This window comes from Plectrocnemia conspersa, unplaced genomic scaffold, assembly GCF_051122295.1.
Source record: "Plectrocnemia conspersa isolate PC_06_02 unplaced genomic scaffold, ASM5112229v1 ptg000007l, whole genome shotgun sequence".
Taxonomy (NCBI): domain Eukaryota; kingdom Metazoa; phylum Arthropoda; class Insecta; order Trichoptera; family Polycentropodidae; genus Plectrocnemia; species Plectrocnemia conspersa.
The window spans coordinates 12,332,779-12,359,316 of record NW_028277171.1 but is presented as its reverse complement, the minus strand read 5'-3'; the positions used below and the strand labels follow the sequence as shown (position 1 = coordinate 12,359,316).

At 28.8% G+C, this 26,538-nt stretch overlaps 1 protein-coding gene and 2 long non-coding RNA genes across 8 annotated transcripts in view; 2 read left to right on the top strand and 1 right to left on the bottom strand.

The window, feature by feature from the left end:
* The window catches only part of LOC148233946 (cell adhesion molecule Dscam1-like), a 215,282-nt gene that overhangs the window by 124,741 nt on the left and 64,003 nt on the right, over positions 1 to 26,538 (top strand). The window lies entirely within an intron of this gene.
* LOC148233950 (uncharacterized) lies at positions 1,296 to 1,963 on the top strand. 2 transcript variants are annotated; one of them, XR_015810287.1, is made up of 5 exons: positions 1,296 to 1,338; positions 1,406 to 1,474; positions 1,541 to 1,620; positions 1,696 to 1,819; positions 1,933 to 1,963. It is a non-coding gene; the product is annotated as an uncharacterized LOC148233950 (long non-coding RNA). The 2 variants fall into 2 exon arrangements; XR_015810285.1 differs by lacking the exon at positions 1,296 to 1,338 and having other exon boundaries at positions 1,339 to 1,474.
* LOC148233949 (uncharacterized) lies at positions 26,279 to 26,520 on the bottom strand. Its single transcript, XR_015810284.1, has 2 exons — positions 26,410 to 26,520; positions 26,279 to 26,346 (listed from the first exon to the last, which is right to left on the bottom strand). It is a non-coding gene; the product is annotated as an uncharacterized LOC148233949 (long non-coding RNA).

Here is a 26,538-nt window from a genome sequence, read left to right as displayed (position 1 = left end):
ATGAAAACATTTTGCATGAAAGTTTTTCGGGGACAAATTAAAGATTCGTTATACTGGAATTTCAATATTTCGCCTCGCTACCGCTCGCGCCGACCTTCACTATAGAACCAAACAACCTAACCTTTTTTTAATGATATTGTATTGATTTCTTCTCATTTCGGTATATTTTGTAATTGTCCAGAATCATCCAATCTATGACTAACCGATCCCGCGATCGCAGCGACGTATGAAGCGACGCCTGTGAGTATTTGTGGAACTGATTTTGACGCCGGCGTAAAACATCATCGTGACGTCACTATGGCGTTCTAACGCGAGTGTTTTGGGAATTCGCGGCCCGTTTTAACGATGCATATAACACAATTTTATCATAAATTAAAATTTTAGTAATAAGAGCGTTTTTTAGTTACACCATAAGTTACTTTATAATTAAAAAAAGTTGTTTATATGTTTTATGTGTAAATATAAAAGCCAATTAGAAAGATATAATAAACTGAAAATATCAAGCACCTAATATGTTACTTTAGACCAAAAATGCGTTTTAAAAATATTAATAATTTTGAGACCTTTGTCTATCTTTAATAAAAAATACTTTGACTTATTTTGATTGATATATTTTTTAAAGTAAATGTTTTTTCTGCGCAGTATTATATATTTTAATAATTAATAAATGCAAAAAGTTTTCACATTATTTAAAATTAATAATAAAATAAACATATTTAAAATCCATAATAAATAAAGAATATTTAAAATCCATAATAAAATAAAAAATATTTTTAAAGTTGAAAAAAATATTTTGAATAAATCTTGAAATTTTATTCTGAAACTTTATAATTTAAAAAATATTAAAATTAGTGATATACAATTTTGTGTAGTTTACTTTCAAAGGTGTCAGTAAGAAGGATTTTTGCAACACTATGTGCTTAGTAGTTGGTTGTTATCGAATAGTACTTATTTTTAAACTTTGCCCCTTTTTGTTGAAAATATTTTTTCAAAGGAAATTTTAAAAATTCTCTAAAAACTATTACTTTAAATTGGCAACGTTCGTCAAAATGTAAGTACACATTTTTTCTGTTAAGAGAAGCTAATAAAAAAATTACATTATTTATATTATATTTTAAATACCGTATAAACTAAACATATTTAAAAAAAATATTTTTTTTATAATTTGATGATTTTTATACATATATTGATAAGTGTTTTACAATTTAAATCGATAAAATCAATTTCGTAGTTCGTTCTCAAGCGCGCCGGGGAAATACCATTACCGGTATTCCCCGGAATTTCTTATATGTGACAGTTCTTCTGTCATCGGTCAAGCGCGCGCCGGGATACAGCTTAGTGCGATTAAATAAACAGTGAAATATGTTATAATCACAGCATTTTTCTTAAAAAGTTACAATTGTAGATGATTCAAAGTGATTTACCATTGGAATTATAGACTTTATAATCGAAATTATCAATTATGAGTGTGCCAGTAAGTGTTTGGTTATATGAATACTATATCACGGTTATTCTAACAAAATTACTATTGACTTTCTAGGATCTAATATTAAAAGACAAACAGCAGTGATTTGGCAATTGAAGATATACATGCCAAAGTTAATTAAACATATTACAATGGTAGTAATAATGAAAAATCTCATATTAGTGTAAACAAAAAGTTACTTTTTACCCAATATATAGTATCGTTTGCAGTCAATTTTCAGAATCAATGAGAGATCTAATAACATTTACGTATGGCAAACAATTAATGTATGACATATTGCGACTATTTTGAAGAAGATGAAGATATGTCAATCTACGTGTTTAATCCTCTACAGTAATTTCCGTTAATTTTGTTCTTCGTTTGTCGTTCAAATTTAATTTATGGATTATAATAGTAGTAATAATGTGTTCAATGTTTACTCTTATAATTTTTTAATTACTTTTCAGAAGCAATGATGGAACAATTTGATGACCTAAATGGCTACAACGTAGAATTGGTATATATAAACAAAGAGTTAATCTACTCATGTTAAAGTCACTGTCAGCAAGTATTATCTTTTCATAAAGAACATACTACATAAGTTTGATGTAACTGAATATCTTAAATTTGGCTATTCAGAAAGAGGAATGATGGCACAGAACAAAAATTGTACATATTTTGCCACATCGGAATTAAAAATAACCCACTCTTAGATATTTTGGCTATCGATTATTCCAGGTATGCAATCACATATTTATAATCATTGTAAAATGTCGTTTATTAGATAACATCCAAGAAACTACACATTTATAAGCTGTCCGACAGCGCCGATTTGATCGACATTAACTTTCAATCCTCACATACTAAGGATATATTACACGTTCATGTTTAAAACATAACTGGTTAATTTAAAATTCTTAAAATCTAACGTATATGTGTATTAAATCGGAAAGCAATGATAATGTTTATGTAATATAAAAGAAAAACTCACTTTCGGGCCTCGGAGCCCGGCGACGGGATTTCAAAATTTGAAAATTTCATTACAAAGATTGTTTTATGATTGTTTATCTAATTTAATCGATGTATTCTTCTTATCCTAAACACATTATGTATATATTTAATTTTCATAGTTATAACACACCTAGTTAATTTGCAATCCGATTATTTATAAAAGCAAAAACTCACTTTTAGGCCTCGGAGCCCGTCGCCGGGAATTCAAAATTTGAAAATTTCATTACGATGATTATTTTATGATTGTTTATCTAGTTTAATCAATGTATTCTTCTAATCCTCAACACATTATGTATATATTTCATTTTTATTCAGTCAAATGATGAATTAATGAAAATTATTGTCGCGTAGCAAAATTTTATTATTAAATAATAATTATTTAAAAGTGTTGTCACGGTACTGTCTATTTGAATTTGAATGCTTATTTTTCATTGGTCGAAGCTATTTGAATATTTGAATGCTTATTTTTGATTGGTCGAAACAACAGAACGCATTACCGGCGGCTCGAAAATCAATCGGAACAAATTCAATTTTAATTTTTAATATTATTTATTATTATAATTAAATATATTTCCTTTGTTTACGTGTATTGTTACACACCGTTAATACAAAGCGATACGATTTACAGAGTAGATAATTGAACGGAGAATGTTTCGTTTAAAGTTATGCGCGTCCGGAAGCGGAAGCGGCTTAGAACAATTATATATAAGATATTGCCAAATATGTGTTAAAATAAATATTTCGGTTTTGTACTGTTACACATGTATGTAGTATGTAAGTTTATGTATATATGTACCTAACGATGAAATGTAAAAATATTTTGATTAATAATTACATAATATATTGATTTTATTTCAATACCTTATTTTTTTTAAATTATATTAATTATTAAAGTAAAATTAAATATATCATGTCATATTTAATTAAAGATTCAATTATATTAAAAATTAGACTCTTAACGGCTTACAAAAATTACCCGGAACCGAACCGGGTACCCGGTGCTTTTCCGGGAAATAACCGTAGAACCGGGTAATTAATTTGGCTGGGTATTTGGATGCCCTAAGCGTTAACTAATATATGGACCACATTGTTTTGGAACCTTTGTATAATATTTATATTTAACCTGGAGAAAGCACCCCAGACCTAAGCACCGTGGGTCTATACTGGCCTAATTATTGTTCTGTATATAAGTATTTTATTTTCTAATGATAATTTTGAATTACGACCGTTAACCAATAAAACTTACGAAGCTGGAGCCGCAGTTGCTTCCTCTTGCTCCAAAGTCAAGACATTGTCAAGGTGAATCCTTATGTATCTTGCACTGGTTGATGTTGGGATCGCTTTGCCATTAAGAAAGATCGGATCATAAATGTCGTTGTTCAACTTGAAGGTTTTATTCTACATTTTCAGAGATATGCATGTATCTTAGTTAAATGTTCTTGTAAACTCTTTACTGCTACTTTCAGCATTGATTTTATAAATTCGTCTTAGGATTAAAACTGCATTTTTTTTAATTTCTCAGAGAATATTAATTATAAAATACCTATGCATTTTGTGTAATATTATTGTATAAAAAAATATACCGAAAATATTTATATTTGTGAACGCAAAAATATGTTTAATTTTTTTAATATAATATAATAATATAGAAAAAAATCCGTAGCATTTTTTTTCTAAGCAATTTTATTACATCAATATTAAAAAAAACTCATTAAAATCCATCTATATACTAATGTCGAAATATACATTAATGCTTCCCACAATTTCTCTTTAATTATTAAGAGAAAGTAATTTCCCAAGACAATCGAGACTTCTTGAAATTCCTACGTAGCAATATATAAGTGTAAAATCATAAACGTATTTTGAGTTTTCTCGCTAAGCGTTAATGCGCGAAGGGTTCGTTATTTCAATTATTTTTCGCATCTGTCTTCTAGCTTAGCGTTATCAAGTCCGTTGTGATTCTTTTCATTCTCGTTATGGCTGAGGTATCAAAATTAACGAGAACGTTGGCTCACTGCCTTGAGAGGAAAACCTTCCCGAAACGAGATAAGGCACGCGATAAGCAGACTCGCTCGTCTCTTGATCTGAAAGCTCGGCGAGAAAGCTTTGTCATATTCTAGGAAACGAATAGCTAAAGCTAATTAACTCTTATGAAACTCTTAATTGAAAGTGTTTATCTTATCAAAAGAAAATTTACCCGCGTTTCGGTTTAGGCGCAGGCTCGAAACGTTTGTTTTAATGATATAAATTTCGCATTCGCAAAGATGCGGGCGTTTAATAAGATTGATTAACCCTTCAAGTGACAATTATACAAGAGCTTGATTGTATAATGAATAAATGATTTTTTTTTAAATATTTTGATCATGGCTTACTCATAAATTTATATTAACTTATTTATAAAATATCTGAATAAATTATTATAAAAAAAAACAAGATATAAATTAGTTGCAAGTAAAATAATACATATTTAAATTTTATGTAAATATAAAATAAAACGTAATCTCATATTTACATCAATGTAATGATTTGAACTGCATCTAATTTGGCATCGCAAATCACAGACCAAGAAAATAAAACCAAAATAATCTTATGCAATTTTAGCAACTTCGTTTTTGTTGACAATTATTTTTTTTTTAAATCAATCAGAAAAAATAATTTAATCAGATAGTCTAATTATTTTTCGAGAATAAAGAGACATAAAGTACTGTAAAGCTAGGTATTATCTAGACAATCTAGACTTTAAGTCACTAATATATTAAATAAGTCTATGTATTTATGACATATAGAATTACCATATTACATTTTGTTGGATTTTAAAAGTAATATTCATACACATTAATTCAAATATAAATATTCTTTTGTTATTGTATATTTTTCTAGTATCGTTAATTTAATAGCATTTTTTTTGTAGCAGTACTATTTTATATAAAGTATGTGCAACTTTGTCCAATGCTTTGTACGTACATATGTCCTTGCCTGGAGTGAATATACACCTACAATACATAGATATGTATGTATATATCCCAAGACGCTGTGATAGGATAAAGTAATTTTTACAGGCACCTTCTTTAACGAGTCTTCTTTTTATTTTGAAGTGCCGAGCGCCGTTCCGAGAAAATTAAATTTCACCTCCCCTTTTGCGAGGATACTGCCAAAGTAATACAATTTGCTGTTGAGCAGAGAGACGAGGTGTTTACGGGCTGCCACTCCAGACTCTTGCTTCTCCGTAGACTCGGTAAGGTTGCTACCAGTGGAAAACAATTCGGATTTTGCAACATTTTTGCTCGTGAACATCTCAATAAATCACAGTGCACAATTTCATTCGTGACTTAATTAAATTATTGATTTTTAAACCTATTTTTTTCACAAATAAAAGAATGAACCTCCGAGTTTTCTCAAGGCAAAATGCTTAGAAATTCTAGACGCGTATCTCTTTGAAAATTCTTAAAAGTGACACTGCATATATATATTAATATTTTGCGTCCATTAAGAACAGAAATTTCTAAAATAGATAAAAGTTCGGAGGGGAAGTTTGGAAACATTCTGAAATGTGATCTAAAAGCGGCAACAAGTATATATAAGCGAATTCACGAAAAACAAGCTCGTTTTATTGAGCTCAATAATCCATTAGCATTACATATGTATGTATATATTATATATCTTACATGATACAAATGTATATTTAATTATATAAATATCACTGATTCCCAAACTTAAAACTATATATTTATTATGTCTCATTGACTTATCCAGTAACGCATTGGGCTTACGCTTGTTAGGTTACAACGAAAAAATAAAAAATATATATTAAAATATATATTTTAAAATAAAATTCACTGCGATATAATGTGACGGTGATTATTTTAAATAAAACTCGTTGTAATAAAATACATTTTTTCTATGATTGTTATAAATACATAAATTTTATTTTACCATTACATTTAGAATTTAATGAGCGTAACAAAATATTGCTTTGAAATTTTATAATAGGATTTATAATACAAAGGTGATCAATAGCATTGTTTACAAAGTTGTTATCTTAATATCTTAATAATGCTAAAAATTATTATACCGAAAATTTAGTAACTAAATCTCGTTTCTACTGCAGAAAATTCTTTTTTTAGATTCAATAGTTATGAATGCAATTTACTCAAAGTTCATGGATTTTTCACCTGTAATCTAAGAGATGTTTTGATGTGTTTCATAAGTCTCATATTTTTTATATTTTATCAAATAAATTTTCACATAAAGGAGGATTTAAATTTTAATTAATTGCATCTACACCAGGGGCGTATATTCAGGGTGTGCTAGGTGTGCGGCGCACACCCGCAAAACCATCTAAAATATAAATTTAGAAATTTAGAAAATTTAGGGCGTAAAGCGACATCATTTTGCATACAGTAGTATGCAAAATTATAAAATTTTAATATGCAGTGTATAGTATGCATTGGTATTTGTCATTCGCTCTGAACGTTTTCGCGCGAGCGATTGTTTTGGAACAACACATATAACGCGCTGACCTTGCGCGCGGCCGCCGACTAAAGTAAATTGTTCCGAGATTTAACGGCTGAAGTCGATCTGTCGGCTGGCAGCGCTCAGTAGTAAAATTGGTCTCGAATTTGGTGCGCGTACTTCAAAAACTCTTGCGTCCGTCGCTGCTTTTTTATTACATTATATCACAATAACAGGTCACTCATTTTTTATATTTTTGCGTAAAATAGTTTATTATCTTATTTACATATGATCAATATTTAAGTTTCTATTCTAGATTATATTTTTTTATTTACCCCAATAATGATGAAGAATACTGTTGAAGATATTCTAAATAATCTATTTTCAAAAAGAAGTTATGAAATTAAATTGAAGATAATCAAAATTGCCAAACCACGTCCACCACTTCCCAATTTATTTATGAAGCATAAAGACAATAAAAGTTAATATACAAGACATTTTTCATTTTCATCATATGAACGAACTGAGTGGTTAACAGGCTGCGAACTTCGATCTAGATTGTTCTGTTGGCCATGTATATTGTTTTCCAAAGAAAGAAGCGAAGTGGATTTGCTGACCTTAGTCATCTGATAACGGCACTGAAAAAACACAAAAGAGCGCAGTCACACGTTCAATCATTTTTTTCTCTCAAAATGTTTGGAAAACAACGAATTGAAGTCATGATTGACTTCAATTCGAAAGCTAATATAAGTCAACATAATGAACAAGTTCATAAAAATAGAGAAATATTAAAAGGAATGATTGACGCAGTAGTATATCTAGGAAAACAAGAACAACCTTTTCGAGGCCACGATGAATCCTGTAATTCACTAAACAAAGAAAATTACCTTGAATTTTTAAATGCACTTCGAGAATACGATTCTGTTTTGGATACTCATTTAAATACTGCAACGGTGTTTCGTGGTACTTCCCCATCCATACAGAATGACATAATTGAAGCGATTGGTGATGTTATTAAAGATCATATTAAGGAAGAAGTAATTTCAGCAAATTTTGTCTCATATGTTGAATTTAACATTACAACAAGGTCTTTCCAATATAAAAGTGTGCAAATCATTCTTTCAAACTTTAAATGGATTGTCTGCATTCTTTTCGAAATCTTCCAAACGAATAAATGCTTTACAAGAGTTTGTAGGTAGAAGACTTCCTTCTGTTACACCTACAAGATGGAATTATACATCACGGTTAAGTATCACAGTGCAAAAATACAGAAATAAATTTACGGACTTTTTTCGAGACGTCGTGAAAAATTGTGAACTATGGGACCCCGACACTAATAAAAGCACGAGGTTTTCTTAGCTTTTTGGAAGATTTTGAAACAAGAAAACTTCTCCACATATTTTCAAACCTTTTTGGAAAAACTGATGTGTTATACAACATTTTACAATCCAAATCTTTTGACATATTATATTGCTGTAAGAAAGTTACCGAAATTTTGCAACAACTCAGACATGAACAGGAAAATAATTATGAAACATTATGGGATTCTTATGTAACGGAAGAAAATTATCCAAGACTGAGTAATGATTTGCTTGTTGAAGAAAAGCACGCGTTTAGCCAACTATTTAATAAAATATGTAAGCAAATTGAAAACCGTTTTTCTTCAATGTCCAAATTGGAATATTTTCACCTTCTGGAGAAAGAAAAATATGAGCAATATAAAGAAAAATTTCCAAATGAATTACTTACCAAACTGCAACAATTCTATAAAGCATTATTTGATTATATAAGTTTAAAAAATGAGCTTGCTGTTCTTTATCATTTACCTAAATTTGCAGAGAAATCTGTTCATGAGCTTGTACAATCTATGAACACAAATAATTTTGAGTCAGGTTTTCAGGAAATAGATAAAATAGGCAAACTAATATTAACTCTTCCAAGCAGTACTGCTTCAGCAGAACGTTAATTTTCTACTCTGAAACGAATTAATAATTGTTATCGAAGTACCCAAGATCAAGAAAAGCTATGTGGCTTTAGCTTGATTTCAATAAAAAAAGGGATCCTTATGGATATTAAAAAGAAGAGCACTTTTTATGACAGCGTGATAGAAAAATTTATGATTAAAGAAAGAAGATTAGATTTTATATATAAATAATTATAAGTTTATGTTTATTGTAAATTTGATATTTTTATATAATAATATTTTAGATTAGGTTTAATGTTTATTTATTTATTTATATATGGGAAAAAGCTGTAAGGCAGTTTAGGCATGCCAACACCTCGGCTAATAAAAATGAAAAAATGTACTTTTTTTTTTTATTTTTTATAGCACACCCAATATTAACACCCACCGTACGCCACTGATCTACACAAAGAAATTCATAATAATTTTTATCTCATAATAATAATTAAAAAACATTTATAGCAAATAATCATTAAGAGTACACTTATGTGTGTCAGCCCGCAAACTTTTTTTTTTATAAATTGTATTAGAACTCAAGTTGAATTTTTTAAAAAAAAGATTGCTAAAAGTAAATATTATGCTCGGTTAGATTAATTTACTAAGGATCATATGTATGTTTTTTTATATTGTAGGTCTTGTCTTAATAATATTTATTTGCTTAATAGGCGGTAGGCCTATGCGTTATAACTAGGTAAAAACAATGAAAAAATATTAAGTAAGTAGTGAGACGCCAAATTAAAATAAATGAGAGCTCCTAGCAAGCTTCCTCACTATCAAATGATATAGCTTGAGAACATATTCATGTGACTTTTTATTTTATCATTGCCTGTCTCATGACACGTATATGATATATAGTGCATTTATTTCGTTGAAAAGCGCATTGATACCTTATAGCTTTCCCGTATTTTTCAAGCCTGTTGTGCAGCACTGCTAATAATACTTGGTATTTTATATGTAGTAGGTTAATCCCTCTGTAGTTTTCCTATTTTATTTTGCACATTTTTTTTATTATTAGTACTATGATAAATAAGTTCCATTCTGTTTTATTAAATTAGTTTTTATTGTGTCCGTTTTTAGTGCCTGCTAATATGTATAATGCTGACTATATAAATAAATAAACTTGTTAATTGCAAGTCGCAAGTAACTATGGAAATTATGTTTGTGACTAATTTCATACCATAGTTTGCAAGATCTTGAAATATTACACCAAAAAAGTTTAAGAAAACATATTCTCATACAGATTCAATATTATTAGCTTATATATCTTTAATATTTCATTCCACTATGATATACTTATTTATATTATATTTATTAACATTTTTCCGACCTGGCTATAAGCTAAATATATTATCGTTGTAATTAATTCTAGTCTACTATTATAATGGTCCATTATTATTGATCTCAGTAAATATTGTGTGTAAGCAAACTGTGGCATTGATCTTAGCAAATAATACACATTCGCAATTTAGTTGAATAAAACAATGTTGTACGTATACTATTTTTCACCCTTGCTACGTCAAACCCTTCGCGATTGATGTCATGAATTTCTAAACCTTTTGGGTTATTATAAATTTTATTAATTTCCAAATAAATCTCATAGCGTATGCAGGGTCGGAGCTAGCAGTTTCAATATTGTAACAATACCTTATTGTCCGTTTCTTCCCTTATCGAGTCCATTTGGGTTTCGGGTCGATGGGCATCTGGGCGATTTATCACGAGCGCCACTTGCCACCTGCCACCTACCAACGGATGGACGTAGATACGTACATAGTGGAGAGCTATGTACGTGGGGATGGTGGAGAGTTAGGGGACAACAACTTTTCCTTTCATAAACTTTTCCCATCTTGTCGCTGCTCAGACGGGAAAACTAGACACCTTTCACGAATATCCATTCGTTCATGTCATATTTTTGGCGGGCAAATGAATGTACACAGGCTTTCTTTTTTTCGTAAGTGTGTATGTGTCTTGAAGAAAAATCGACCGCTATCTGCCGTTTTAAAATTAGGCATTAATATTTTTTTTCCATTTAAAATATTTGTACTTGAAGGCATATGCTCGAAAACTAATAAAAAGTTTAGGAATAAGAATATTATCTGGAACGAACTTTGAAAGGAAGAAACTTCTCCTTATATATCGTAGATATTCATGTAAATATTTTAATGATAACTATCCATTGTTTTGCTTATGAAAAAAAATTTATAGTAGAGTGCTCAAAGTTTGCTTCTTTTATTGTAATTAAACTTACAGGTTTTATACTTTATCTATTTGATTTTAAGAGAATACATTGGACAGAAATTAGAACCTTAAGGAGTTTCTGATGTGGCAGTGTATTCAGACGACTTTCATTGTTCATATCAAATATATTGACGATGATTTGCAAAGTATGATTCAAAAAATTAAATTCTATAATAAAAAAACTTATTTTAAGAAAATGGCATGACAGATTATAGCAAAAGCTTTTTTAAAAACAAATTTTATTACATCTACTTGATATCGAGATTTTTGTCACAAAACTGAAAAAAAAACAATTTTGTTACTACTGATCTAAACACTCTAATTCCCAATTTAAAGATAATTCACAATATAAAACATAGTGTTAAAAATTCAACACGCAAAAATTTGCGTAGAAACTGTGTATCTCTATATAAATTAAATAAATTGAAAAAATATTATTCTTTACCTATAGCTCGTTTATTTTCATGCAAAATTCAATATCGCTACGATTTATCCACATTAAGCAACATATGGATGTTATGATTAAACTCTGGGAAACTTATGATTTATACTATATCGGCTAATGTCTTTATAGTCATTAAGCAAACATTAGATAAAATATGGAATACAGGTCTCTTATACAAAACGAGGAAATCGATTAGAGATAATACGCATTGTAGATAACTAATAAATTAGATTTATTTTTATCTTACATCTGATAAATGGTATAAATCACTTACTAAACACAAAAAACTTTACTTTTTAAAGACTATTTAGGTTAAATGTGTAATGTAAGACTCGATCAACACCGCAAGCCAGCAGCAATTCTAATTAGGTGCTGAAAGTTTTGATGACGCTCCTGTCGGTGTTTGCCTTTTGTAAAAGTTCAACCAGTTTTCAGCAGGTTAGCTCTCTCTGGCAGTCGATGAAATGGTTCAAGAGCTTTTAAAGCTCGAATATGATTTTCATACAGGCTTTAGCGTACACGTAATTGTGTGAGTGTACCTCCTATTTTCCCAGAATGCAAAAAAATATATCTAACCCGCATAAATAATAATTGGAGATTTATCATTTAATACGTGCACAAAATACGAGTGGAACAATTTTTAACGATTTTTCGGCTGAAAGTGCTCTTTTGGTCATTGGCATTTCGATGCTGCAATGTAGGTCATAATAGCTTCCATCGCATCTAATCGATGCTGATGCATATTTTGGGGGCTCTCGAATGAAGTACCTATGAAATGGAACAGTTGCGAGCAAATATTGTATAAGTAGTTTTATTATATGAATAACTCAAACTAATTCACAGTATTTTTTTCTAGTATCATTATTAATATATTCAATCTATTATAAGCCTTTTTAAAGTAGTATTAAACTAAAAAGTTATTCCTAATGATAATATATTTTACCAAAAATATAAAATATATTTTAATAGCATGTTATTAGTAATAATGCTGCATATTACATGTTTTATGATTCAGATTAAAATTATATCTAAGTAAAATAATCGCTATTCCAAAATAATATGTATAATTATTTATTGTTTCATAGAATCTACTACTATTTTTAAATATCTGTGAATATGTATTTTTTGTTTCATAGGTAAATTTTGTTTTTTACAGCTACATGTAACTCTTATATTCAGTATTTTAACCTAAAATCATTAAATATCAAATAATTGCATTTTTTTGTAAGTTATATTTATTATTTATTTAAAATAAATATTACTTTTAATAAAAAAATACATATACATCATGAATCATATTTTTTTTAAATAATAACCCGTATATTTAAATATAATAATAGTAAGATAGATAGTATTTTTAAATAACTTACGACTAATTTATATATAATCAAATATTAATAAGCAATTTTCTAATGTCCTAATTTAGATCTTATTGTGCTTATAAGTTATAATATAAATTATTATTATTGTAATATTTCTCGAGTACACAAACAATTCGTGTATTTACTACAAATACATAAAATTCTCGTAACCAAATCTGAGTCTACGTAATTAAGTCGTCTCTGAATACCATGCAAAACTTTTTTGTACGTCATATCTGGACTAGGTATGACGTGAAGAGGGAAGCGGCTGCTTTTTCGGTCTTGGTGAAAGTGGAGTACTGACTTATTATACTTGGAAGTGAGCTCTTGTCGGAAATAATTTCTGAGTGAAAATGTATGAATGAAGGAAGTTTACTTGCTTGCCCACTATTTACCATGATTTGGGGGAGTAATTAGATTTATTTATTTCCGTCGTCTTTCTTATAAAAATATTTGATTTCGATTCAAGGGTGTTGTGAACTAAGGTGTCATATAAAACATGAATAACTGACGAATCGTTAAAGTGAACCGCGTTCCTCATAACAAAACCATGCATCTTGAAAGTAGAGAGAACAACCCCTTGCTCTTAGAAGCGATTTCGAGATCTTTATTGGAAGTTTATTTAGCCAAAATTTTCCCACCGAGATTGTAAATGATCACCGATCAGGAAAATGACACAATTAGACACTTTTTAAAACTAATATGCAAACGGTTGATAGAAACTTATCTCCATAAAGAATCTAAATCACTTTAAGGTGAGAAAGAGTCTGCAACAAATCGAATGCATATAAACAATTTTAAATCATCGGATCGACATTTTTAACTGCCGTATTTATGTCATTAATAAATAACGTGAAAATCAAAGAACAAACATTTATGTTTACCGAAAATTTTATGATTCAAATGTCCGATATTCACAAGTATTTTTTCATCATAAGCACTTCACACACAAATCCTGAAAATCCTTGAGTGAAAAAACACTAAAAACACTAGAGCCAAATAATATAATTTTTAATGTACATACATTTAATCCTTATAAAAAGTGCCACATCACCATTGCTCAAAGTAATAAATATTAACAAAGTTTTCGGAACAAGCGCCAAAGCCGCTTATCTCGCACTCTTTCGCTTGAGTTTCGGGAATTTCAGGTCAATTCACCGCCATCAAAGTCTTTTCGAAGGTTGTTTGGATGTTTGCTATTTCAATTTGAAAAATGCCAACTTGCTCTATCTCTACGCTTTGCTTGTTTGCTATTCATTTCGGTCGTCCGTGCTAAACAAACTGCAACTGGATGCGCCTATTTTGCACTGCCTTTTACTCTAGCCGAAAAACAAACATAGTTTTGATGAATAGTAAGGCACATATTTGCCGTTAGGGTGGCGTTAATTTTTTGCTTTTTCCACTCACTACTACCACTCGTTCAAAAACATTAAACGTATAGCAAATAAAAATATTATGACGCATTCAACAGGGAATGCACTCTGGCTCGCTTTGTTTGTTTTAATTATTAAAAGTGTACATAACAATTTGATGGATGTGTATTTTAATTTAACATTTTATTATTCATGTTGTAGAATTATATCGGAAAATAGATAAGTTTTGTAAATTGCTCTCTATGACTATACTAGACTTATTATTTAAAAATACTATTAATCACTTTATACACCAAAACTATATTATATTTGTAGACTTTCATAATAATATATTTATTTATATTTGTACAAATTATACAAATATAAATAAATACAAGGAAAATACGAAAGTAAAGATGCAAGGCTAGTAAAAATAATCTGTTTCTGCTCGAGTCCGCGTGACATAGCAAAGATTAAAAATCGGAAAAAGAGTGGCACGTTATTTGTTATCAGTTGCTATTAAATTGAAATTAAAGAACTATATTAACAACATCAAAAATAAATTACTGATTTAGTACGTCACAAACCTAAGTCATCTGAAAGCTTTAAGCTCTGGTTGTTTTACGTGTTAAAAAACAACTTATTAAATACTTGCTAATTTTAAAGATATCAATGAAATACACTTTGAATAATAGCAAACTTAAAATATATGCTTCATTAATATTTTTTACTTTTTTATACACCCCCTACATATTACTAAGAAAGCTTTCAAATTGGTTTAAGTAACCGCATTTTAAGATTTTTGGTTACATAAAATATTAACCATCTGTCGATTTTAAAAATTATTATTTTTTAGATTCACTATAATTTTTTTTTCAACGATTTTATTCATAGATTTTATTTGCTTTTTCTATTAAATATCGGTCTGAAAGCCGCAATGGCGGCAAGTTTCAAATAATGTTTATTAAATTTAAGGTTGGGGTTTAGGTGAGGGCACAGGTATTTAACGCTTGTTTTTAATTTTATGGTGGCAGAATTTGTTTACGTTTTGTGAAAATAATTGCTTTTATTTCAACTTCCCAAAAACGAACGTGACCAAAAAATCGTAACCATTCACACTCTTGATTTCTATCATAATACAGATGATTTATTAAATCTTTAGTCATATATGATTCACCAGACAAGACTGGCAAAAATTGATTTTTATATTTACTGTTCAAACTATTTCACAAAAAAATATTATTTGTTATTGAAAAGTATAATAAAATAGTTTTATAGTCTAACACATTAAAAAATTATGATGGATCGGAATTTTAGTTACATAGAAAAACACATATTGGAGTCGAACTCAGGTTGTTCAGGTATTATTCACTCAATATACCACTAGTAAATATTCAATCATCTTCAAAATTCACTTTTTCTTACAACACCCTTTTTTTATATTATCCACAATTTGCATTTTAAATACATTGTTTTTAAGGCCGTTATAATGCAAATAAATTGTTTGACATTATTGCCGCATATTATATTGCAATATATTAACAATTGATATCCATTACATGTCTGTAGAAGAGAAAGTGAAACGTGAGATTCAGTCCGGGCAACAGCAAATCTATATACAAACGTGTATAAAAAATATACCTTTATAAAACATTCAACACAATTTAAGCTATAAATTGCTAACTTGTAAACGCTCTACGTGAACAAAGCTCGTTCGTTACAAACACCGTAATTAAATTTAAACCACAATTCCAACGATACAAAAAAAAAAGCAAATTTCAACTATATAAATTAATTATTTTATCAATTTATTTCAACGACATTATCAATAACAAAACTCCGTTTCAATTACGTCCATTAACTGTGAGCACCTTTAAAATAATTTAAACTTCATTACCATACAGAGAATGCAGCCGCACAATGCAGTAATTTACATCTGAATTAAATGCATTAGTCATTGGAAATTTACAGCGCATTCATCGATTTCCTACTATATGCAAACTACGTGTATAATATAATATGAATTCATTCAAATAATTTGGATATTGGGTGCGGGCGTGTGTAGTATGGTGGACAATATATTTCATTGCACCATAGTGCGGCACATTCGGACGCGTAGTACACATATGTATACGTGTGTATATTCGTATTGAATCGCAACGCGAATATTCAGGTGCACGCTCGGCGCATGTTTGCAATTCATTAATTCGCCCTGACCTATTTGTTTGGTAATAACGTCAAATCGCATTATGGTCAGCGCTGCGATTGAACATTGCAGATTAGCGAGACAATGGAGCCCGAGGACGATAATTAATGGCATCGCCTGCAAACGCTATCCTGTGTGACGTACATACTCGTACACTACACTCTGGACAGGTTTTAGTAATGAGGACATTCATATTCGTTGATCAGGATATTGGCAGAAAAAAAACAATGAATAGTGAATTGATTCTACTTATATGAATTATTACAATTAAAAATGTTTATACAAATACCTCCTAGAATAGCATTGCAGCTAATGTTTTTTCTGTATGTTGAATCTTTAATTTTGTCAGCCTTCATAGTTCGTTTTGTATTAAGCCATGAACGCTGACTTATAAAATATGACATATTACATCTGAATAAAATACTCAAAATATTGTTTCTTCGTGGATTTTTTATACTAGATTCAGTGGCGTAGCTAGGGTATGTGCCGCCCAGGGCGATCCTTAAAATTGCCGCCCCCTCCCATACATTTTTTGTAGGGTCATCAAATCAGCATTTCTTAAAATAATAAATTGGTTATTATTAAGCTCTTGTTATTCGTAAATGTATATAAGTAACCAATAAGAACCACAGTAGACGATCCCATCGCGAATATGCCGCCCCCAAGCAAGTGCCGCCCGGGGCGGCCCGCCCCCTCCGCCCCCCCCCCCCCATAGCTACGCCACTGACTAGATTGTATTGTACTTCATATTCTCCCGCGGCGCAGCTTAGCCTTGCCATTAAAATCCATCATCCTTTCGGACCCGTTGCCTTCTTAGTCTTCATTCACCGTCTTCTTATCGCTCTTTTAACACTTCTCTGAAGTTTTCACAGAGTCATTATCCTTGTATCCAAAAACGAAAAAGCGCAAAACCAGCCATTGACTCGGCCACACTATTGCGTTTATTCCGCTCTTTAAGCAAACGCGGCACCCATCTTGCCGATATTTTTTTTATACCTAATATTTTCTGCAAAATTTAAAGCACTGAGCCATGTGATATAAGTTCGCGCACTTTGACTTGTCGGTCATTCAAGGCCATATTGTAGATTTTGTCGATCGTTTCTGGCGTAGTCACCTCAGGTGGATATTCCAAACGATGTTCGTCACTTGTGGATGTACGACCACGCTTAAACTAAATAACTTATTTGTAAACAGATCTAAACGCTGGTGCAGATATGCGATGAACTTCTTTCAGTGTTTTACCTTTCAAATGAAAGTGTTCAATCACTACAAGAAACTCGCTTGTTCCATTGTTCGAAAATAACAAAGGTTGTTTGCTTCAATCAATTGTAAAAATGAAAGAATGCGATGAAAATTTTTTGTTGTCTTATGTTGACAGGTGGTACTTTTACTATATATTCAAGTTAAACTGAAAAAAAATCGTAGAGCCACGTTAAGCATTTGCCATTTGCCATTAAACTTTCCTAAAAGATAATAAAACATCGCAATCATTTAGATAATTTAAATAAATTTATAATAATACCAATGTTAATTCATATGAAACGTTGATTTTTGTAATTAATATGTACAGGATTTTATATATGTATTATTATAAATCGTCATTAAAATAAAAACGCTTTACGAACAAGCCTCAAAAATAAACATTTAAAATCCAGACGATGTCTGCCACAAACATAAATATTAATCCAATAATAACTGTAATTTAAACTTTTATAACCGTTTGTCACCACTAAACAATGTATTTCACCTATTATAATTACCCTAACAATTATGTTTCTTTAAATATGAATTTATTTTTCTTTCTAAATGTAATTCAAATCAATATTACACCCATAAAATCAACTTTAAAAGTTAGCAATAATAACATTAGTCCATGAAATACATTTCTCAATATAAAAAAGAATGTACGTTCCTCTAGCTTTTTAGCCATACGTTCATTTTACTCATTTTCTATTATAAAAAACAAAAAAGATTCAGTTATTTAATGATTCTTAAATTCAGTGAATTTTTTAATGATTTAAGTTATAATTACAGTTAATAAATGGATTACTTAATTTTAATTTTGCAGATAAAAACAAGCCTTAAGCTGGTCTTAATTTCTAGCAGTCAATTTTTAAATAAATATATTTTAGCTTATTATATGAATTATTAGACGAAGAACAAGCAAAAACCACTTCTTTAAGTTAAAATGGCAACAGCACAAACTAACACTTGAGTTGTTTTATTATACAGCTGAAAAAATGTTAATATACCGTAACTGTTTTTTTTATTTAAATGTATACCATACATCTTTTATATTTTAATGAATGAACATGAATCATATATAATTTTGAACTCATCTTTGATATTAACTAATTTTTTTGTTTATAGAGAATGTTTTAGCAAGGAAAAATATTAATATTATTTATTTATAATTCAACGAAAAAGAGGGTAATTAATCGGCATAGAAGGAAAAATATTAATAAGTAAAAACTTATCATACCATAATGAGGGATACAAAAGAACGCTTTGTAACATAGAAACAGTTCTGAGAATATGTATAGTTAAATCCATGGGGACTTCAGAGATTCTAGGAAAATATCTATACATAAATTAATCTAAGATAAAATTAATATATTTTTTTTAAATCAAAATCTCAAGGGATAAAAATAAAATGCATCAAATTTAAAATCATAAAAAAAACATAGTATCTGATTAATACTGAATATAGAAAAATATTAATACGCCTTATTGAGCATATAACTACACAAAAGCTTTATATTAAAGTAAATGGAATAGGATATTGTTGAAATATATTTTTTTTTAATTAGTTACATGTATGATTAAAAATAAAAAAGCTCCTGAATTTGTCTATCAAAATGTAATAAATAATTTCTTAAGTGTATTGTTTACAAGAATATTATGCTATTATTATTTATATGCAATAAAAAGGTTGGTGTTAGTAATTTACAGTTAAAGAAAAATTATTCGTGTAATAACTATATAAACTAGTTTAAAAAAAACAGAGAATGTTTTGAAATACTGAATTGTCTTTCTGCTTAAACGAGTTTTATATTGAATTTCAAAAAAGGGAAGCACTGGGTTCAATAATGGTAAATTGCTGAAATCTAATTTCAATTTATTTCGACATTTTTAACACTAGAAAGTGAACAAAAGAATATGCATGTCTTTATATTTAACATACAACAATTATTATATTTTGCCTTTTATTTTTAAAGGTTTAATTTGTTTATATTAACTATTTTATTATTTTTTTAGTCAACCATCTGTTTATAAGATTTGTTTGCCGGCTGGTAAATATGTTTATAATAATATTTGTTATATTTTCAAGTAATATTTACATGCATTTATAATACATAAAAGCCATGAAGGGGTTCATATTTTTTGTAGTGGGAAATAAATCCATTTTTGCAACTTGCAAACGTATCACCAGTAATGACTTCTTATTCTTTGTGTGGTTAAATTAATTATTAATATCCTAAAAGTCACCAAATACCATTATTGTAATAGTGTATTTGATAAAGTATCTGTTGACCAATATAATAGTATTGAAAAATATTTTTATCTGACGTTACATGTCTGCTGAAATCGCTTGAATTCTCTTCATAGTTGAGCGATAATATAAATGCATATCTTGTATTGCTGAAACTACCTCTCCCTTGTTAAAAAAAAATTGTATCTTTACTATTATAATCTGGCAATAAGTAATTTGTTTCAAATTCAAAATTATGTTTTACTGTCACTGATACAATGCCATTGAACAGACATTATCAAACACTCTTTACTTTGAAAAAAATATAAGTCCTTCTGCAAATCAATGTTGAATTTATAGGTTAAAGTCAAAGTGCGACTAGAGCTTTTAAAATCAATATACCATATACCAATATCACAGTTTTTATATATAATATAATACTGAATACGAAAATATCTGTTATAATAATTAAATTTACGAAAATATTGCAAATAAATTATGTTAATAAACTGATTACATTGTACAAAAATTCTCGTACAATTCTAGTATCTTGCACTTTTTTACCACCTAGCAATCCAAGCATTCGTATGGCAAACATAATATAAGTAAACAGCTGCGCGAAATCTTTTACCGTATTGATGATAAATATATGCTTTGTATTCAATGTTTTATGTTTGTTCTGGAAAGTTTTTACAATAAGTATATCTGATTTTTTTTACAATAAGTATATTTACAATAAGTATATTATCTGCAACCAATAAACCTAGATGTCAAACGCTTATCTGCCTTCAAGTTAGACATTGCATCTGCTAAATATGCTTAACTTTGTTTTTTAACTAAATGAATGATTAATTAATAATTTAAATTATATAAAAAAAAAACAGAATTATTGATTTTATTAGTAACTTTTTTGCAATGTTAATGTTAATATGTAGTTTTATGCCCTTATGCTTAAAAAATAAAATAATATTACAGCTCTGTTTTTCATATCATAAAAAACCCAAAATATATCCAGAACATTGCCACTGGTAATACGCAAATGATAAAAAATTATTGATTTATAAAACCTAGTAAATATATTTTACAATGATTTATGAAAATAGCTTGGAAAAAAAAATCATTTGCTAATATAGAAAGACAGGGAATTGAATATTCGTTGTATTATATAATGCTAGAGTGGATTTAAGATACTCACAACCTATTTCAAATACATACAAAAACGCCACAAGTCCAGTTAAGCGTAAAAATGAGAGTTGAACTTTCGAGAGTATAATACTGTGTCAAGGATATGAGTAAGGATACGTTGATCTCCTATTTGAGTATTGGATCATATAAATAAATAAGTGAGTGGTTGCATAAGTAGGCTGTGAGTAAGATAAAAGCGAATTATTGCCGAAATTCGTTACACACTAAGTAAGTTTAAATAAAAGAAAATTTTTTTTTTATTGTTATTAGTTAATAAATATTGTTTCACATACCCTTAGTCTATGCGTTTTTTTTCAAAATATTAAAAAGTGATCAAGTATTTTTCCCCATGCAAAATTAATCGCATATCGAGCATTTAATTGACCACACATATTACGCAGACTACACACAACAAATCAATTTTAGCTTAGTATCGAATAGTTCCATTCGAGTGCATGCATGCCAGGAACGATCGCTAATCGCCATGGTGCTCTAGTGCATAGCTATCTTTACAAGTAAATGCGCACATGCCACGAGAGGTATGAACGTGTAATATATCGCTAAAGTGCCTGCATATGTACATATATGTGTACAGTCTCATCCCCATAGTTATGTCTCACGTTGCTGGTATGTGTACGTGTATTCAATTCATTAAAGGCATTAATGCTGCCATAGCTTTCAGCTGAAACTGCGTCGGATCGGAACGGTTCGATATCTATAAGCCCCTAGTATTGTCAAAAAATATAATTATACAGTGCATAGTGCATACTATGGTATTATATCAACTATTTGCAACAATGAATGGAAAATCGATGTCTTGTTAGGGCAAAAAATGCTTGACCCTATTATTTGTGCTAACAAATCCTAGCGCTTAGACTTTAATTAGAGTATGTGATTTTAGCCAGACCGTGCAAACTTTCGATCGTTATCTGGCAACCGTGACATTTTGTATTTATTTTAATTTTATGAGTGCAGCTCTAAACATAATGGATATGAAAATTGTATATTGACTAATTATTCAATGGTTAAATCAAACTATGTTAGAAAATGATTAAATTTTAAAAAAGAGCATATTTTTTTTTCGTCATAATATAAAAAAATAATGTATTCAGGCTTTTAGTTTTCGTACAGTTTTTTCATGATAAAGCATAATGCGTCCTTTGCTACTTTACTGAAGCAAAAAATAAGAATTATATTGAATCCCACAGTGAAATAAACATTGATGTTACTGTATTAATATTGATTTATTTAGCTAAAATACTTAATTTATACACTAAACAAATATATAAAATACAACATAAATATTTACGGAATGTAAAAAAAATACATTAATGTTATAATTTGTATGTTTTAATAAGCGAATTTGCTTCTTTTTTTCATCGAAGAAACTCGAAACATTTAATATCATTATTTATTTACATCCGATCTATAAATGTTACAGTGAATGTGTATTTTTTAGTGAAGTAATATTTTCACTAATAAAGTCCAAATAAATTTTCACTAGTAGATATTCATTTCTATTAGCAAAAATATAATTTAACTGATAATCGGATTATTACAAATAGAATTTCGGATTATATCCAAACTTTATTATCTCTTGATTATTTAATTTATGAGTATATAACGCATACCTATTTCATATATCATATTTTAAGTACTTTCAGTAGCTATATAAAATAAACAGGTTAAACTATACTTTAAATTACAATGAGAAGTCTAATCTCGTAATGCCTTTTAATATTTAAATACAGTTATTCAAAATTGAGATGCTGTGAACTTCGGTATTATAACTATATGTATTATACTAACTAATGCTTTTTCAAATCTATCAATACCATAAGGTCACACATAATGTAACAACATATGCATGTATAAGGATGTTATATAGTATATTTCAATATGTGAATATTGTATTGCTCATTGTTAGAAAGCAATTACGACTTGCCATTTGTTCTCCCTTGACATTAATTGTTTCTTATACGCTTCCAAATCCTTAGCATTAGTATATATACATACATATAGATTTCTTTATTTTATCTAATATTTTATTTGTATTTACACACTCACATTTAATTTATTTTAAGTAATTGCTTATATATATTACGTCTAGTTATTACATTTTAATTAATATATCTAATTATATACGTATATTATAATAAAAGCTCACGCAAGCGTAACTCTTGAAGCTGTATTTATAAAAAGGTTATATGGAGCACAGATTCAAACCAAAACAGTGTGTTTCACATTATACAATAATATATAATATATCCTGACCAATATAGAAGCTAAAAATAATTATTAACATAAAAAATAACTAATAATCGAAATTTTTCGATTAAAATAATACACCTATTGCTGTTTCAAATATTTTATAATTATTTAAACGATTTTTTTCTATGCCATTCTATGAGGTTTTATCAATTTTATTGAATAAAAATGTAATTCTGGACGCCTCATATCTTTTCCTTTATGTTACTTTATTTACTCCAAATATAATTTTGGTATTGAACATTTAATAGATAATCTAACGAAATAATTCGATCGCAAAACGTCGCAAAAGATAAAAGCGAACGAGGATTATCGAGAATGGTTGGCAGGGGGGTAGGTGGGCTGGGGTCGCTCCTGGATATTTTTATTCATTGTCCTCGGAGGAGCTTATCTTCGGTACGGTTTCAGTATCACGAGTGTCCTCGTAAAACGGAACGAGGCCGGTAAGAGTTTTAAATTCCACAAAGGAACCACAGACCACTTGACGTTTGGGGGCGGCTCGGCTGCTCGGGGATGAAAGCAAATCGGAAGATTAATGCATCCCCCTCGGCGGGCCTTTGTCGTCAATCCGACAATACTCAGACGTCGTATATTTAAATAAATGTCAATGGGGTAAAAAAAAGTGCGAGGTGGTCGTCTGTTACATGTTGAAAACGGAGAAAAAAATAATTTGATTACTTTTTAACGTTTGGGGTGCGTGTTATATATTGTCAAAGGTATGCAATTTCAATGAAAGCTTTACATGTAACTTAAATGATGATAACATGATCCATGTTACAGCTTCAATAAGTGCTTAGTATAGTAAAACTCAAAAGTAGTAAATTCATGTGACTTTAAGGGTAAAAAATCACAGATTTTTTTTTATATATTTTTAACACAAACTAAACAAATTAAAGTTGCTCTTAAAACCAAGAAGATTTATCCTTTATATAGTAGTTTACCTGTTTGAATTTGCTTTAATTAACAACGTGTTACATAACTCCACTTTTCAGATGAATGTGCTTGTTATATCTCTTTTTAACTACATTTTAGAATAACCTTTATCGCTTTTAAGCTTTTAACCTTATTTATTTTTTAATTGCTTATTTGATTTAAATATTACGCAAACTATTTATGTAATAATGTATATTATTATTACATATATTTTCAGAATAAAGACGAAAGCAATTTTATTATTATATTTTTTATTTTAATATCTTGATAAACTTTCTGTACACAAAAATCTAATCAATCAAAAAATTAAAGGAAAAAGATAAAAATAATAATCACAAACCTTGTCCATTAACTACATATGTATGTTTCATGATATATAACGTTTTGATGTTTATTATTTAAATATATTATTATGTTTGAACTATATTAATTATAGCGAGTTTTGCTTTCCAAATATGTACAAGTAATTACAGGTGAGAAGCTTTTCATCAATCATAAATCCATTACGACAGTTAAATTCGTGCGTTTTGAATTCTCCTATTTTATCCTTCATGCAATAATAGAATTTATCACAGTCACTTGAATCATTTACATAACCAATAGATTTACAAAGGTTTATTGTGTTTGTTTTGTTGTCTTTATCAGTGTCTAATTTTATTTTTTGTTCCGTAGTATTAATGTATACAAAACGATTATTATCTTTAGATGTAACGATAACGTTATTAATATGCTTTATCATTGGATATTTACCTTCTTTACATACATCATCAAAATCGTCCTGGTAAAGATCAACCATAATTCCCGCAAGATTCATAGACATCAAGAAAATAACTTTAATTGACATAGACTTTCTACTTTCGTATGTAATCCACCGATTACCTTTATAAGCGTACGTTGCATATTCACGTTGATTCCATCTGTTATTATACCCTTTAATATATCTCGCACATATCTGGAAGTAAATAACATACATTACGTAAAAATATAATAGTAATAAATACTCACGTTTATATGTTTACTTTCGTGTATTTGAGAAAAATACGAGATCCACTAGTAGGAGCATCGAAGCCATTAATTAATGGATATAATAGCTTATATTCTTCAGGCTTAAAACTATTGATTTGAAACACTAATTTTTCAGCAGGAATCCCATTTATAATAGCATTATAAGTGTTTTTTTGTACTCTTGTTAATTTGAATCTAGCTGTAGTTTTGTATTCATATTCTCTCGAAAAATTGATTGACTTTGTATATAAACAAATAAAATCCATAAACCTACAAAAATAAAAAAATAATAACATAAAAATAGATTTGATATAATAAGTATGTGTACCTACTTGACGATCTTTGGAATATCAAAAAATAATATTTCGCTATCAGTAGTAACTATTTGAGAAGCAAATAACAAACCCTTCGCACTAGTTGCTTTTCGAAATTCTTCCAGGAGCAAAGGAAAATTTGTTTTAATATCTTTAGTAAATGGAGCATGCAAAAAACTACTATAAAACCAATGCATATAAACGCCGTCAAATTGGTACTCGATTGCAAAATCTACAATATTTTTAGCCCAAGTTTTTCTTAATGTTTCGTTTATTAATATCTGTGTTTTTTAAATATAGTATTACTTATATTTAATATTTATTGTTTATATTTGATGTATTGATTGTTGAATAGTACCTTGTAAAACGGATCAAACTTTTGCGATTTACCAACGTCAATCATTGTCTTCAGATTTGCATTAATAGCTTTTAATTTATTTATTTCTGCAAAGTAACTGTTTGTTTGAAACGATTCTTTTACCTAAAAGTAATACTTTATATTCATTTTATATGACACTATAGAGTTTTATTTTATATTTAAGAATTACTAATGAAGCTCTGGTGTCGACACCTATAGAGTAATATACTAAATGAGTGCAAAGTAATGGATCGATTTTTTTAATTGAATATTTATTATCTCTGATCGAATCACGATTAGAATAGTAACAAAAAATGTTTTCTGAAAAAATAAAATAGTAAAAATTCAACAAAATAAATATGCTAACAATAAATTAATACTTACTGTCTGCAAAAGTTTGAGAAATAATAAAGATAACACACAGAATATACTTCCAAGAATTCATTTTGTTTTGCACGTTAAATAATGACAGATTTTATATTTAACTTATCGTATTTATAAGTAATATTTATC